Below are 16,072 nucleotides of genomic sequence, written 5' to 3' on the forward strand. Positions count from 1 at the left end.
ATAAAGGGATACAACCTGGAATTAGTAGGAAATATCTTTTTTACATTGCTGATTTATACCTTCATTGTGATAGAAAGTGTTACTATTAGCCACATGAATTGCCCTTGGCAGGGCAGAGACTAAATCTACTTTTTTCACCATTATATTGTTAGAACCCTGCAGAAGGTGGCTGGCATGTAGTTGCTCGATAAATATTTGATGAATAAATGGTCAGGATAAAAATATCTATATATGTATTTTTATAAGTCTCTAAGTTTTAAGAACAAGAGTGGATTTTTTTTTCACATATTAAACTTCATTGGAAACTTTCTAAGACTTTTTGTATAGACTTATTTGGCCTTGAGACTACGAGTCAAAGATGGCATTTGAAGTAGGGCTAAATACAGACACTGAGAAATAATGTAGGCTGTTTTAACAGTCTAGAATGTATTGCCTGTGAACAGAAGACAAAGGGTCATGTTTACAAAGTTACTATGAAGTGTTTTTATGATTTATTCCACCAGGTAAATTAGACAAAAGTTGAAGGGGCATTAAATTTTGACATGGCCCAACTTCTCTCTCAGGTTAAAGCCTCCATGATGGTCAGTCATTTCTCCTGTGCTTGGACATGTTCACTGACATTTTGTTGAGGAAGCTGACTCAGCAGCTCAAGTTATAAATGGATCATATATAAACATTTTATTGGCTGCTAGATTTAGGATGAGGACTGAGATCAAGATAACTGGAAGTGTCAACAATTAAGTAGCGATAAATTATTATATGCAAAACACTACTTAGGATATTGCCAGGGACTGGGAAAGGAACTAACTTGAGACTTGACTATGAATCACACACTTTACTCTGTTTTCCAATCCCATCACCCCACTCACTGTTAGAAGGCAGAATCATGTGAATAAGACCATGGACTTTGCAATCACAAAGATCAGAATTTCAGAGATGCCTGTGTGATCTACTGACTATGCATCTTTGGGCAAGCTATTTAACTTTATTAAAATCTTAGTCTTCTCATCTATAAAATGGACAAAATTATAGGTTAAATGAGATATTTTGAGTAAGGATAGTACTACAGAACTAGATGTAGTCAGTTATTATTATTGTTATAATCATCTTCATTATCACAATTCTGGGGCTCAAGCAGGTAAGGAAACAGTAGAAAATTACAGCTAATTACATGTGAGGAAAAATTCAAAGTTGTCTCAGTCACTCTAAGCCTATATTTTATCATTATATCATATTGCTTAAATTATTATATTCTTTTTTTATTATATTCTAATCTTTCTGAACCTCAGTTTCAGTATCCATAAAATGGGATAGTAAGGTTTATATTATATATTGTGCTGAGGATTATATAACCCACTTAAATGAGAGTGTTCAATATAACTACGCAGTAAGAATAGCTGTTAGGTCAGGATAAATGACCTAGTATAATGCAGGATATGATACAGTGCAGATTCACCTTGAACCTTGTACATTTGGATTTAATTTCTACAAGTGTCAAGAATTGCAACATTAAAACATAGCTAAAGGCAAAGATTCTGAGAATAACAATGGAATAAAGCTGTCTACCTGACACTTGGTTAGTGCCTAGGGAATCAAGGTATTTTTAAAGATGTTGTCAAGAATATGAGAGGACATTTGTCATGTTTAAAAAATGAAATTGCTTCAATACAAAGGTAGGCTGTATGATTACTTTAAATTTCAGTTATCTTAGTTGAACAAAACACAGTATTAACTCCCCTTTTTTCAAAAAAAGTTTTGAAACATGTATTTCTATTTGTTTATTATTTAGAGTCAGAAGCAGCAGAGTTCTGCTTCAAAATTATGTCACCAAGACAAAATAAAATTTTATATGCATATAACTCAAAACACCTTTAGCAAAATAAAAGATAAAGAAAAGAATATTTGTAATAGAAACAGTAGTAAACTGGCATTCTCTCATGATCCGCAACTCGAATGAATCTGAGTAAGTGAATTCCAAGTCATAGAGTTCAAGTGATTACACCACCTGGGTGACAGCAAGCTATTTTTACTTTCTCTGTGGACTGCTTCACACAGCAGAGGACTTTTTGTTTTTAAATCCCAAGAGCCCTGAGTCTAGATATAAAAGTCATTGCTAACTCTTTTCAAAAGGCAACCTACATTTCTTGCTTTGCTAAGGGGTTTTTAAATTATTTTTATTGAGTTTTAAACTCCATCAGGTCAGGGACCAGCATTTACTCACCAGTGTGCTAGTCAGTGGCACAAGTTCAATTTAGGCTTAAACTTTGCATTAAAAAGCATTCACTCTAGACTTCCCACAATTCATTGTCAAAGCCCAGAGATCCCAGCTCTTAACAACAGAATATATGTACTCTAGAATTTTTCTAGGGAAGATCACCTTGATGTGCTTATCAAAAGTATGAAGAGTTTACCTTAAAGAAAAGACATGCATGGAGAATTGCTGGAAGACTGTGTGAGCCATCCATATGGTTATACCAGGCATAACCAAGGTAATTTAAATTTATTCTCATTAAATCAAAACATTAGACCACTTAATAATAATAACAACAACAATAGTGAAGGTCAGTTTTATAGAAATGGAATCTGAGAAGGAGATTCTTTGAATGTGATTTATTGATGAGGTGTTCCCCGGAGAAGGAATTAAGAAAGGCAGGAAACAGTAAGGGGGAAAAACAATCAGCTAAGCAAGGATGTGGTTCCTGCCAGAGATTAGTTTAGGACTAATCCCACTTGTGACTCCGGAACACAAATTTAACTGCAGAATTGGTGAGTTTGGCAGTGGAAGGTAAAGAGATTCAGCCTTTTGTATCCTGTTCCCCTGCATCAGTTGGATATTGGCTGCTAGCTGTGGTAGGTGAAGTGTCATGAGGGCGGGGAGCACAATTCCTTAGACAAAGGGAAATTCTCTGGGGAAGGGGCAGCTGCTGGATAGGCACATTAACCAGGTAAAGGAGATCTGGGTGTGGCACCAATAGCATCCAGTAAACTTGTATAGCACTTAGTATGTACCAGACAGTGTGCTTTATGTATATTAATTTATGTAATCCTTACAAGAATAGGTATCTCAATTTTATGATGAGGAAACTAAGATACAGAAATCAAAACGACCAAGAATTCTTATTGAGCATAAATTTTTATTTGAAAAAAAAAACCTAAGTAATAAGGGTTTCAAGTACTTATTAGGTTGAGTTATATATGATATGGGGTCTAATTTTGCCAATTAAAACCTTGATGCTTCATAGTAACTAATCAGAGCAGTGTCTAAATTCCATTCACCAGACAAAAGCAGGTTTCTGGATATTCTTATTAACTATTGAGTCACAACCTAATTAAACTGTCAAAAAGCCACATGAGTCTTAACTATGTAAAATGGTAAGGATGTGTCTTGCTGGCACAGAAACCTGCTATAAAATAGCAGCAGAGTGTGCCTAAAATGCAGATGTCCATGGGAGTAAAAGAAATATTATGCATGATTACAAACATGGATACTTACTCCTTATCTCCTCTAACGTTAGGACTTAACAGAATTTTCCAAATATTTAACTGCCCAAAAGTTCCATACATTATAATTTTTATATTAACCAGTATTTTCTAGAATTAAAAAGAGTCCACAAGATGGCAGTGCTTGATGAGTAGAAAGCATTAATCTTGGGTAATATTCCAAAGGGAGAAAAATGGAAACCTTGATTTAAAAAAAAAAAAAAAAAGTTTTCTAATTTTTCTGTGTTATTCAGTAAAATATTCTATCCAAAAGGTATTTGTCATTTGTATACAATTAAAATAATTAAATTTTAATTTAGTTCTGTGTATTGAAAGAAAAAGGAAACTAATAAGGTAAGTATTCAAAACACTCAATATTTTTTATTGATGGTGAATTTTTAAGATATCTTTACCTCTTTTAATTTAATGCTATGCAAGTTTTATGGTGCAAATTTGAAGACTTATTGCAGGATAAATATTAACAGAAACAAATATGAGTTTTATGATTTATCCCCCTTCTAGTAGGTAAATCACAGAGGACAAACCCTCTAGAGTTGTGATTTCCCTAAATTTTGCATGTTAAATGTGGAATTTTGGTTGTTTTTAAGTTACATTTATCACATAAGTGCAGTAGAGAATCTTCAGGTCAGATAAACTATTATAATAAGATTCTCTCCCACTCAACTTCTTACGCTCAATGTAATTTTTCATAAACACTCTTTGTGCTTTTACGGCTTAACTAATGCTCATTAATTCTTCATGCAAATCTTCAATGAAGGTAATTTATTTGTCACATTCTCGTGCACTGTATAGAAATAGTGGATATTGTCTATTTATCAAAAGGCACTGAAATGGTTTATTTTCTGCTCTGGAGGTTTGTCCCTATGGCTCACCTCTTTCAGAAAAAAAATCCTAATCATAAAATACATATTTATCTCTGTTGAGATATAATTACTGTAATAAATCTTCAAACTTCTATTTGTATGAATTCATGTAGCAGGAAACTTTTGGCTAGACATTTTTTAGTTGATTGAAAAAATAGAAATGTTGGTATGATTTATACTAATAATATAAATGGTACAAGAACTATTTGAAATGTATGCTCTTTCTAATTCTATAGGGATTTCTGCAAAAGTCAGGTGGTTTCTGAGTTTCATAATTATATTTACATATATTTACATTTATAATTATCTTAGCTTCCAAGTAGTCAATCTCTTCAAATTATCATCAAAATCTATTTATGAACTAGATGTTATGATAAAGTCCAGTTTGAATAATAGGGGTTTTTGAACAATTAAAGAACACATTTTAAAATAGGAATATGCCTTTTAAAAATTAACATCATTAAAATAATTAATTGTGATCATTATTGTGAGCCTAATATTCATGTTAGATACAAATATTAGATATTCATGCATGTATATACTTTGGACATAAAAGATTAGAATGGGAAAAATATATTGGTTATCCCTGACTTAATTACTTTTCCATATTTCCCCTTATCTGTTCTACTTATTTGCCCAGAAGTTTTCAGTTTTCTAAACTGGCTTTTCTTTGGTTAGTGCCCTATTGCCTTAAAGTTTAATAATCTTAATTCCTGGACACAGAAGGGATTTACTTCTTAAAAACCCAGCTTGTTCAGACTTATTTGTTTAGTATGGATTACTTAGATATTCTCCACAAGTGTGGGCTTTATTATTGTTTTTTTCCTTCTAAACCTGTTTCTAGTTTAGTGATTAATTAATAATTCTAGTGATAGACTTAGTGATATTTTCCAAAATCATAAGACTAGTAGGAGCTATAATAGCTGAAATAAAAATACTATAATTTTGACAACCAGCTGACCCCATAGAGGAAGATCCTGTGGCTGGAGATTGTTGGCAGCCACAGTTGCCTGGTCGGGGAACCGAGCCAAACTATCACCATCAGAATGTAGGGTAAAGACCAAATTAAAATCTTTCCCTGATGCATGGCACAGACCATCATGAAGTCTCAGTTAAAAGGAGCACAGACAGGTCGAAACCTCCTGAAGAAAAAAAATCTGGTGCCTTAGCTCTTTGATTTCAACAGATCCTAAAGAAGATAATAGGGACTAAAATGTTGATGGGTGAAGTGATGAGAGAAGCTGCCTTTTCTCTTGCTGAGGCCAAGTTCACAGCAGGGGACTTCAACACCACAGTTATCCAAAATGTAAATAAAGCCCTAGTGAAGATTCTAGCTAAGAAAGATAATGTAGCAGGTGTTACTTTGCCAGTGTTTGAATATTACCATGAAGGAACTGACAGTTATAAACTGACTGGTTTAGCCAGAGGTGGGAAACAATTGGCTGAATTAAAGAGGAATTATGTCAAAGCAGTGGAATTACTGGTGGAACTAGCTTCCCTTCAGACTTCCTTTGTTACTTTGGATGAAGCTATTAAGATAACCAATAAGTGTGTAAATGACATTGAATATGCCATCATTCCCAGGATTGAACATAGTCTTGCTTATATCATCAGAGAGGTGGATGAGAGAGAGCGAGAAGAGTTCTATAGGTTAAAAAAAAAAAAAATACAGAAGGAAAAGATTCTCGAGGAAAATTTGGAGAAAGACTCGGAGCAATGGAGGGCAGCTGGAGAGGTGATGGATCCTGTTAATCTTTTGTCTGAAGAGAAGGATGAGGATCTTCTGTTTGAATAATTTTTCCTGTTCTGGTTTTTTCACAAGCCCTAACATGGCACCATTTTATTCACAATGTGTAGGTTTGGTACGTGTAGCTATTTATTTTTTGGCCTAAGAATTTCATTGATGGTAAAATTTCCCTGGGTGTTGGTCATGGGAATACCTTTGCAAAATCATAATTCAGCAACCATTTATCAACATGAGATTTGTAGACACTTCCCAGGAACTTGCAGAATTTATTCTGCAGAAGTGATACCCTACTCCATTTTCATCTGTTACAAGTGATCTGCTTACCAAGCATATTAAGAAATTCTTCTTAAGAAACAGCAGTGGCCTCAGGCCAACTGTCCCTGTAGCACCCTTTGTTCCTACCTGCTCAAACACCTTGGCACTGTCATCTAAGATCGCTGCACCATCCTTGTGTTGCTGTGGTACTTCTCTTAAACTTTATGAAGCCTTCACTATTTTTTCTTGCATGAGAGGTCTTTGTTTTGTCTATCATGGGAGTTCTGCCAATTTTAATGTGACTATGGTATAAACAGTAAAATGACTTAAAGATGAAAAAAAAACCCTGTAATTTCCTTGCAACCCAAGACAGTTAAAAAATACAGTTTTAGAAATAGAAAACTATATGTCTATAGGGATTACTGCAAATTCCAAGAATACAAACCAATTGTTTGGTGGAAACTGCTGATTTAGGAAGTTACTGTTAAAGGTAAAAATAAGAATCTGATTTATAAGGATCACCTGAAGAAACTTGTGGCTGCACACAAATTGCTTAAATGGAACTCAAGAAATATCTTCAATAAAATACTAGCAAACCAAATCCAACAATACATTAAGAAAATAATTCACCATGATCAAGTGGGACTTATTCCTGGGTTGCAAGGGTGGTTCAATATTCACAAATCCAGCAATGTGATACACCACATTAATCAAGAAAGGACAAGAACCATATGATCCTCTCAATAGATGCAGAAAAAGCATTTGATACAGTACAACATCCATCCATGATAAGAATCTTCAACAAAGTAGGTTTGGAGGGAACGTTTCTCAATACAATGAAGGCCATTTATGAAAAACCCACAGCTAATATCATGCTCAATGGGGAAAAACTGAGAGCCGTGGTCGGGAACAAGACAGGAATGTCTACTCTCACCACTGTTACTTAGCATAGTACTGGAAGTCCTAGCCACACCATTCAGACAACAAAAAGATATAAAAGGCATACAAATCAGCAAGGAAGAAGTCAGACTTTCACTATTTGACATGATACTTTATGTAGAAAACCCCAAAGACTCCACCAAAAAACTGCTAGAACTAATACAAATTCAGTAAAGTCACAGGATATAAACTCAATGTACAGAAATCTGTTGCGTTTCTGTACACCAATCATGAAGCAGCAAAAAGAGAAATCAAAGAATCACTTCCAGGAACAATTGCACCAAAAGCCATAAGATACTTAGGAATAAACCTAACCAAAGAGGTAAAAGATCTGTACTATGAAAACTATAAAACACTGATTTAAAAAATTGAAGAGGACACAAAGAAATGGAAGGTCATGATTGGAAGAACAAATATTGTTAAAATGTGTATGCATCCAAAGAAGTCTACACATTTAAAGCAATCCCTATCAAAATACCAACAGCATTTTTCACACAGGTAGAACAATTCTAAAATTTGTATGGAACCACAAAAGATCCTGAATAGCCAAAGCAATTTTGACAAAGAAAAGCAAAGCTGGAGGCATCACAATTCCAGACTTCAAGATATATTACAAAGCTGTGGTGATCAAAACATTATGGCACTGGCACAAAAATAGACACATAGATCAATAGAACAGAATAGAAAACAGAGAAATGGACCAACAACTCTATGGTAAATTAATTTTTGACAAAGCAGGAAAGAATATGCAATGGGAAAAAGACAGTCTCTTCAACAAATGGTGCTGGGAAAACTGGAAAGAAACATGCAGAAGGATGAAGCTGGACCACTCTCTTACACCATACACAAAAATAAATTCTAAATGAATTAAAGACCTAAATGTGATACAGGAAATCATTAAAATTCTAGAGAAGACCACAGGCAGTAATTTCTCTGGCATTGGCTATAGCAACATTTTTCTAGATAGCTCTCCAGAGGCAAGGGAAACAACAGCAAGAATTTCATCAAGATAAAAAGCTTCTGCACAGTGAAGGAAACAATCAACAAACCTAAAAGACATGCTGTGGAATGGGAGAAGATATTTGCAAATGACATATCTGATAAAAGGTTAGTACCCAAAATATATAAAGAACTTAAAAAATTCAACACCCAAAAAAACCCCAAATAATCCAACTAAAAAATGGGCAGAAGACATGAATAGACGTTTTTCCAAGGACATACAACTGGCTAAAAGACACAGGAAAAGATGCTCAACATCACTCATCATCAGGGAAAAGCAAAGCAAAACTACGATGAGATATCACCTCACACCTGTCAGAATGGCTAGAATCAAAAACACAAGAAACAACAGGTGCTGGTGAGGATGTGGAGAAAGGGGAACTGTCTTGCACTCTTGGTGGGAATGCAAACTGGTGCAGCCAGTGTGAAAAACAATGTTGAGGTTTCTCAAGAAGTTAAAAATAGAACTACCGGGGCGCCTGCGTGGCTCAGTCATTAAGCGTCTGCCTTTGTCTAGGGTCACGGTCCCAGGGTCCTGGGATCCAGCCCCACATCAGGCTCTCTGCTCAGCAGGAAGCCTGCTTCTCCCTCTCCCACTCCCCCTGTTTGTGTTCTCTCTCGCGCTGTGTCTCTCTCTGTCAAATAAATAAAATCTTTAAAAAAATAAAATAAAATAAATAAAAGTAGAACTACCCTATGATCCAACAATTGCACTACTATGTATTTGCCCAAAGAACAGGAAACCACTAATTCAAAGGAATACATGTACTGCAATGTTTATAGCAGAATTACCTACAATAGCCAGATTATGGAAACAGCCCATGTGGCATCCATTGACTGATGAATGGATAAAGTAAAAGTGATGTATATATATATGTACACACACACACACACACACACACGCACACACACACAATGGAATATAACTCAGCCATTAAAAAGAATGAAATCTTGTCATTTGCAGTAACATGGATGGAGCTAGAGGGTATAATGCTAAGTGAAATAAGTCAGTCAGAGAAAAACAAATATCATCTGATTTCATTCATATGTGGAATTTAAGAAACAAAACAAATGAGCAAGGGGAAAACAGAAACAAATCAAGAAACAGACTTTAAACTACAGAGAACAAAGTGATGGTTATGGGGGGATGGGTAAAATAGGTGATGGGAATTAAGGAGTGCACTTGCTCTGATGAGCACTGGGTGTTGTATGGAAGTGTTGAATTGCTATATTGTACTGAAACTAATATTACACTGTATGTTAACTGGAATTTAAATAAAAAACTTAAAAAAAGAAATACCAGGATACATCATAGTAGAAAATGGGCAGAGAAGGAACATAATTTTTTTTTTTTTAATTCTAGTACTCATTCCTTATTTTTAGTGGAAGGAAAAGCTTAAAATGTCAGTGGTACTAACACTGATCATAGTAGAATGAAATGAGACGTGTTAGTAAGTATCCAGCTTCCTATTTCAACTAGGACCTCTGTGCAAGAACTAAGCCACATGAGACTCAATTCAGTGAGCACATGAAAGGTAATGTGGCACCACAGAAAAGTCATGGACTTCATACCAATGCAAAAATGTGTTTGAATGTTTTCACCACCACCTAAGCAGCTGTGTGGTCTTCACTAATTACCTGACTTCTTCAGTTCTGTTCATTTGCTATAAAATAATTATAATACCTAGCTTAGAAAATTTTGGGAGAAATTTCATAAAAAGTGCTAACATAATTTTAGGAATATAGGAAGTGTTCATAAGTGGTTATTTTTACATAAAATGCTAGTATGTATATATATATATTATATATATATTTGTGTGTGTATAACTTTATGTTCACCCTCTTTGCAGAATCAATCTAGCAGTCACTCTAAAAATCTTATAAAACATTAATCTTACTTAAAAATATATTTATGCAAAAATGGGGTTTGACTTTGCATGCCAGTGATATACCCATATACTATTCTTGTTCCAATTTATCATGCAACATATAGATTATGTAGAATTAAAATATCTGTGCATTTTATACTCTATGTTGTTCTGTAATATTCCCATCTCACATCAAACTGGAGTTTAAGAGTAGTTTTACTCTATTTATGTCATATGCCTACTAATAGATTTTAAGTTTCTCTCTCGTATGAGACTTTTTCATGAGATTTCAAATCTATTAGTCTGTTCCACTCTTATACCTCAACCCATCTGTTTCTTAACCATCCAATATTATCTCCAACTCTTCACAATAATCAAAGCTTCATCTTAGGGTGATTCTTAAATCGATATGTCTCATGTTATTTTCCTGGACTAGAATTTATTCTCAACTTCCTTCTGCCCAGTTATATCCTAGACACAGCCAAGTGCTGGTGTCATTTTCTTGAAGAAGACTTCAGGAGTCATTTTAATTTACAATTAACTCTCCTTTTCTGAAATTCTATAGACATATCATTATGTGTCCTAATTTACTTGGAACAGTGAAATTTGCATCATTTTCCCCAACAAGATTATTAAGTATTCCCCCTTTCACTTGCAGATATGTTCCAATTTGATTATTAAATAAATTATATGGTCTCCCTACTCTTTAATTATCATCCACAAAACACATTCCTCTTGTACCAGTACTATTTCTCTCATTGTTTTCTGTTCTATGTGTATATATCATCTTCCCTGCCAGATTATATATTCATCTAGAGTGGGGCTGTGTCATATGCTTACTGTGCAAATAATGGCATCTATTTAAGAAGTTAAATTATTTAAATTAATTTATATTTAGAAACTTTAAGACATATGTCATATTTCTATTAAATATTGTTGGGGATATCTTTTTTTTTTTTAAATGATTTTATTTATTTATTTGACAGAGAGAGACACAGCGAGAGAGGGAACACAAGCAAGGGGGAGTGGGAGAGGGAGAAGTGGGCTTCCCGCCGAGCAGGGAGCCTGATGCGGGGCTCGATCCCAGGACCCTGGGATCATGACCTGAGCCAAAGGCAGACGCTTAACCGACTGAGCCACCCAGGTGCCCCTTGTTGGGGATATCTTGAATTGCCCCAAAGTGTTATCACATATCATTGGTCTAGTCATCTAAAATAGTTTCCAACTCACTACAGTGCCCAGCAATCAGTTTAGAAATCTCTTTCTGATGATGAATGCGGTGTTTTGTTAGTTCATCATTAGTGATATCAGATGTTTTCTTATATTATTTCTTTAACCTTTGGGAATAGAGTTTTATAAATTCTATAAGGCCCTACATGAGTTTGCCCCTGCTATCTCTTTAACCTTAGCACCATTTTTCCTTTCTTCAATCCATCTTAGCCACACTGGCCTTCATGTCAATTTTCAACTTAAGACATGAGCATTATTTTTTACTTTAGTTTGAAACATTCTTCTCCCAGATACTTGTGTGCTCACTACTTCTTTCACTTCTCTGCCTAAATGACTCCCTTTGGGCAGTTATCCCTGACTAGCTTACCTAAACAAGCTCTATCAAATAATTTATCTCTTTCTTTGTGTGTGTGGGTGTGTGTCTCTCTCTGTCTCTCCATCTCCATCTCTATATCTTATTGGTTGTCTCTGCACTACAGTGTGAGTTTTCTTAAGGCAGGAACCTTACCTACTTTGTTCGCCACCATATCCTTCAGTATTGTGAAAAGTGACTGGCACACAATTAACTAATTGTTGAGTGAATAGAGAATGAATGCAATAGTGAAAATGTTTCCTACTATGTGTCATAACATAAATCTTTTGGAAATTAAGATATTGGGTATAATTTTGACCTTTCTGAAGTAATAAATAAAATAATTCAAGTGATTTATGAGGAAGTTTTTTCAGAAGGCTTGGGAATATATGCATTTTATTATAGATAGATAGATGATAGATAGATAGATGATAGAAGATAGATAATGTGATAAGAACACGAAACGAGCAAAAATCAATATTCTGGTCAGTTGGCTGGATTCTATAGGGCCAATTCGTTTGGTATAAAGTAAATAGAATTTATAGAAGTAACAATATAAATATTAGTTGTTTTCACAAATGTTGGAAGTGTGAAAGGAAATGAAAGAAACAATTTAAATGATGAATTAGGAGAAGCTATAAGCACAGTTCTATTTCTTTTGTTTATTTTACTGGAGACTATTGATTCAAAGTTTGTGGTGAACGCTTGCTAATGAAAACCATGTCATCTTTTTTTTTTTTTTTTTTTAGTTCTTTTGCTGTCAGACCACCATTTTGGGATTTTGCCTCTTTATACAGTTTTTGCCTTATTACTTTTAACTTAGCCTGACCTTTCATTTTAATTACAAAGAAATGCTGTCAAAATGAATGCTTAATCTACCTGGGGAAAAGAGCACATACTTTCCAGTGGTGGATCTTTACTATAGAATGGCAACAATACATTGATTTTATTACCTCTCTAATGAAGTCCTCAGATAAGATTAACACAATTTTAAAACACAGCATGATAGCTGTGCTTTATGCATGGGCAAGCACTCTCCTACACCAATATTTCCACCAGTGATTGCATCAGGAGAAAAAATGAAAATGTGTATGTGGAAGGTGACCAAGGAGATCTTAATAGTGCTGGCATTGTTGTGATACTATGCCTAAATAAATACCTTATGATTAGGTAGTGTAGCAGTATCTTTATGAGAACACTAGGGTGCTGGCCTATATGAGGCCATTCCAATTTTAATAACTTTGAAATACCATACTCTTCTTTGTTCATCTCCTATAACTTTCCTTTCCAATTTTTCTTTTATCAAATAGTAGTTTATTAATTTATTCAGTGTCTTTATTTCTGAGAGTACTCTCCAGTAATACTAATAATTTGAGGATCTAAAAACTAAACTGTACAAATTGTATAAACTTACTGCTTATATAGAATATTATTTTAATGCAGTAAGCTTCCTATGATCTAGATCAAGGTTTCTGAATTTCAACACTACTGACATTTATGGCCAGATAATTGTGGAAGACAGTATTGTACATTGTAGGATGTTTACCAGCATCCCTGGCCTCTATCCTCTACCAACTACATGCCAATAGCATTTTGTAACCCTTTCCTGCCCCTATACCAGTTATAACAATCAAAAATATCTTTAGATATTATAAAAAACCCTCTGGGAGTGAAAATCCTTCCTGTTTGAGAACTGATCTAGATTAATTTAGAAGTGATATATCCTGGTTAACCAACTTTGAGTTATTTGGTACTTACTGTATTTCTTTCTATTTCATTTCATAAATAATTAGATAGATAGATAGATAGATAGTAGATAGATAGTAGATAGATAGATGATAGATATAGATAGATGATAGATAGATAATAGATAGGTGATAGATAAATAGATTATAGATAGGTGAAAACTAGCTGCTTTAATTTCAGTTTTTATTTTATTTTTAAAGACAGAGTACTATACCTCCTTCATGATTTTAGTTCTACAACATACATATGTAGACTAGGTATTCAGTAAGTTTTGCTGGATTTAATTAGAATTAGGGCCCATTCATATTCATAGCACAGAACTATAAGCAACATTATTTACTTTTGATTTAATGAATCAAATACATCTGAATATTTTGATAATGTTTCAGGCCATTTTCCAAATCAACTGTCAAAATAAAAAATATGTCAAATACTGGGTTGAATATATATCAACACAAAGGCACAACATGGACACCATCAGATTGTCATTTTTCTCTTCATATAAAAGTGTATAAGGGTGTAGAAGAAATTTCAGTTACATAAGTTTTACAGTTGTTTGATTTTGCATAATTATTTTACCTTGGAAACATACAGACCTGTAAGTTATGTGTGAAATCTAAAACAATCCATTTAATTTACTTCCTTCACTCAATCATTTAAAGTCCCCCCGATTTTTAAATAATGAAATATGTATTTCCTAAGTTTATTTAATTGTATTAAAAATTAAGTCCATATAAGTTAATTCAAAATAATGAGAACGAAATGCAAATTTATTGTAGACACAGGAGGAGGAAACAATTTTAATAAATGTTAAAGTACATGAGATCTGAGCTAAATAGAGGATAAACAAATTGGTTTCTTATATTATGAAGAAATTGGTTTCTTAAATTAGAGACATTTCTAGATTATTAAATCATTGTTTTAAGTCATTTTATTAGCATGACTTACAAGATTCTATATTTTTTACAGATTTTGAGACCATAGAAGTTATTGTAGAAACACTGCATGGTTGATAAATCAGTTCATAAGAGATTGTCTACTCTGGGAACAGCTACACAAACGTTAGTGTTTACCAAAAGTAATAAACCCTAAGAACTCATAATCTAGAATGAATCAAATCATGTATATATTAATTCAGATACAAGGCAAATAATTTTTTTCAGTTGGAATTCTAGTTTTTAATTTTTTAAACCTTGCCTTCACCACTTACTCTCTGTGTAACTTTAAACAAGGTACCTCAGTCTTTGTTGCCCTGTTTGAAAATAGAGATATGTTTTCCTTCATATTATATAAAGATTAAATAGAAGTGACTTAAGTGAGGTACATGACCTGATACTTGATGCCTAAAAAACATTAACTAAATGAAATTATGTGAAATTATGTTATTAATTTAGAATATTTTTAGCTAAAGAAAATTTTTGAGACAGGACCAATCTATATATGAGTATATAAATTTCAAAGTATCCCAACTCAATTGGCATTGAATTAATAACCATTTTCTTTCATCTGACTTGACTTAAAATAATTCAGGGCTACTACTACCTTTTTTCACTTCCCATCATATGCCTTTATTCCCAAAGAAGATACAAAATCTGATTGTTCCAAAGAATGAAATTTTCTTTTACATGTCACATAGTGTTTTAGTACCTGTAAATATAGTAAACACTCACTATGTGCCAGGTATTTTGCTAAACATTCTCTATTATTTGTAATAATATTAGTGGTCATTTCAATTTTATAGAATTAAAAGTAAGGATCGATACAATTAAGTAGATTTTTTTCTGTATAAGACGGAGAGAAAGGGACACGAGTATACTTACAACCAGAATCTCAGGGAATAATTACAACTATGAACGCTGCCCTGATACAGGGTGCCACTTGGCCTATGTGACTGCAGATAGGGCAACTCTTAAGTATTAGCACAGAACTGTGTATTAGCACAAATCACACTGCCTTCTCCATAAAACCATTCAAAATCTGAGTTCTTTATTTCTTTTGTTGGATCTCATTCTTAGAAAAAAGAGACAATATTTATTTTAAAAACTTTAGAACCCACTTACATGAAACAAACATTATCCCAAAACAGAAGGCAGGGTGCTACATCTTTAACAATAGGTTTTTGGAAATTTTCATTCTCTTTACTAAACACAAGGGAAGATACAAAATATAATGATGTGTATTTTCTTTTTTAAAGATTTTATGTATTTATTTGACAGAGACACAGCAAGAGAGGGAACACAAACAAGGGAGAGGGGGAGGAAGAAGCAGACTTCCCGGGGAGCAGGGAGCCCAAGTGGGGCTCCATCCCAGGACCCTGGGACCATGACCTGAGCTGAAGGCAGACGCTTAACGACGGAGTCACCCAGGCGCCCCACGATGTGTATTTTCAATGCAGGCTAAAACCTTCTACAGTTTTTTGCTACCTCATTCAGTTTCTAGATTAAAGACTTTCTATTAGTTAAACTTCAAACTGAAGTGTTGTAACATTTAGGAGTATCAGTTTCCATGGGAAAAGCAGAGCTGCTATTGCACTATTTTCCCATGTTTCTGACCTGTTTAGCAAGCTTCAGGC

The 16,072-nt window shown here is 34.0% G+C and overlaps 1 protein-coding gene and 1 pseudogene across 7 annotated transcripts in view; one reads left to right on the top strand and one right to left on the bottom strand.

Annotated features, from left to right (window-relative positions):
- The window catches only part of CNTN5 (contactin 5), a 1,357,780-nt gene that overhangs the window by 399,064 nt on the left and 942,644 nt on the right, over positions 1-16,072 (bottom strand). The gene's annotated exons all lie outside the window — the stretch shown is intronic.
- Positions 5,411-6,987, top strand: LOC116645770 (annotated as a pseudogene).

Source organism: Phoca vitulina, unplaced genomic scaffold, assembly GCF_004348235.1.
Source record: "Phoca vitulina isolate PV1807 unplaced genomic scaffold, GSC_HSeal_1.0 scaffold34, whole genome shotgun sequence".
In the NCBI taxonomy this organism is placed as follows: domain Eukaryota; kingdom Metazoa; phylum Chordata; class Mammalia; order Carnivora; family Phocidae; genus Phoca; species Phoca vitulina.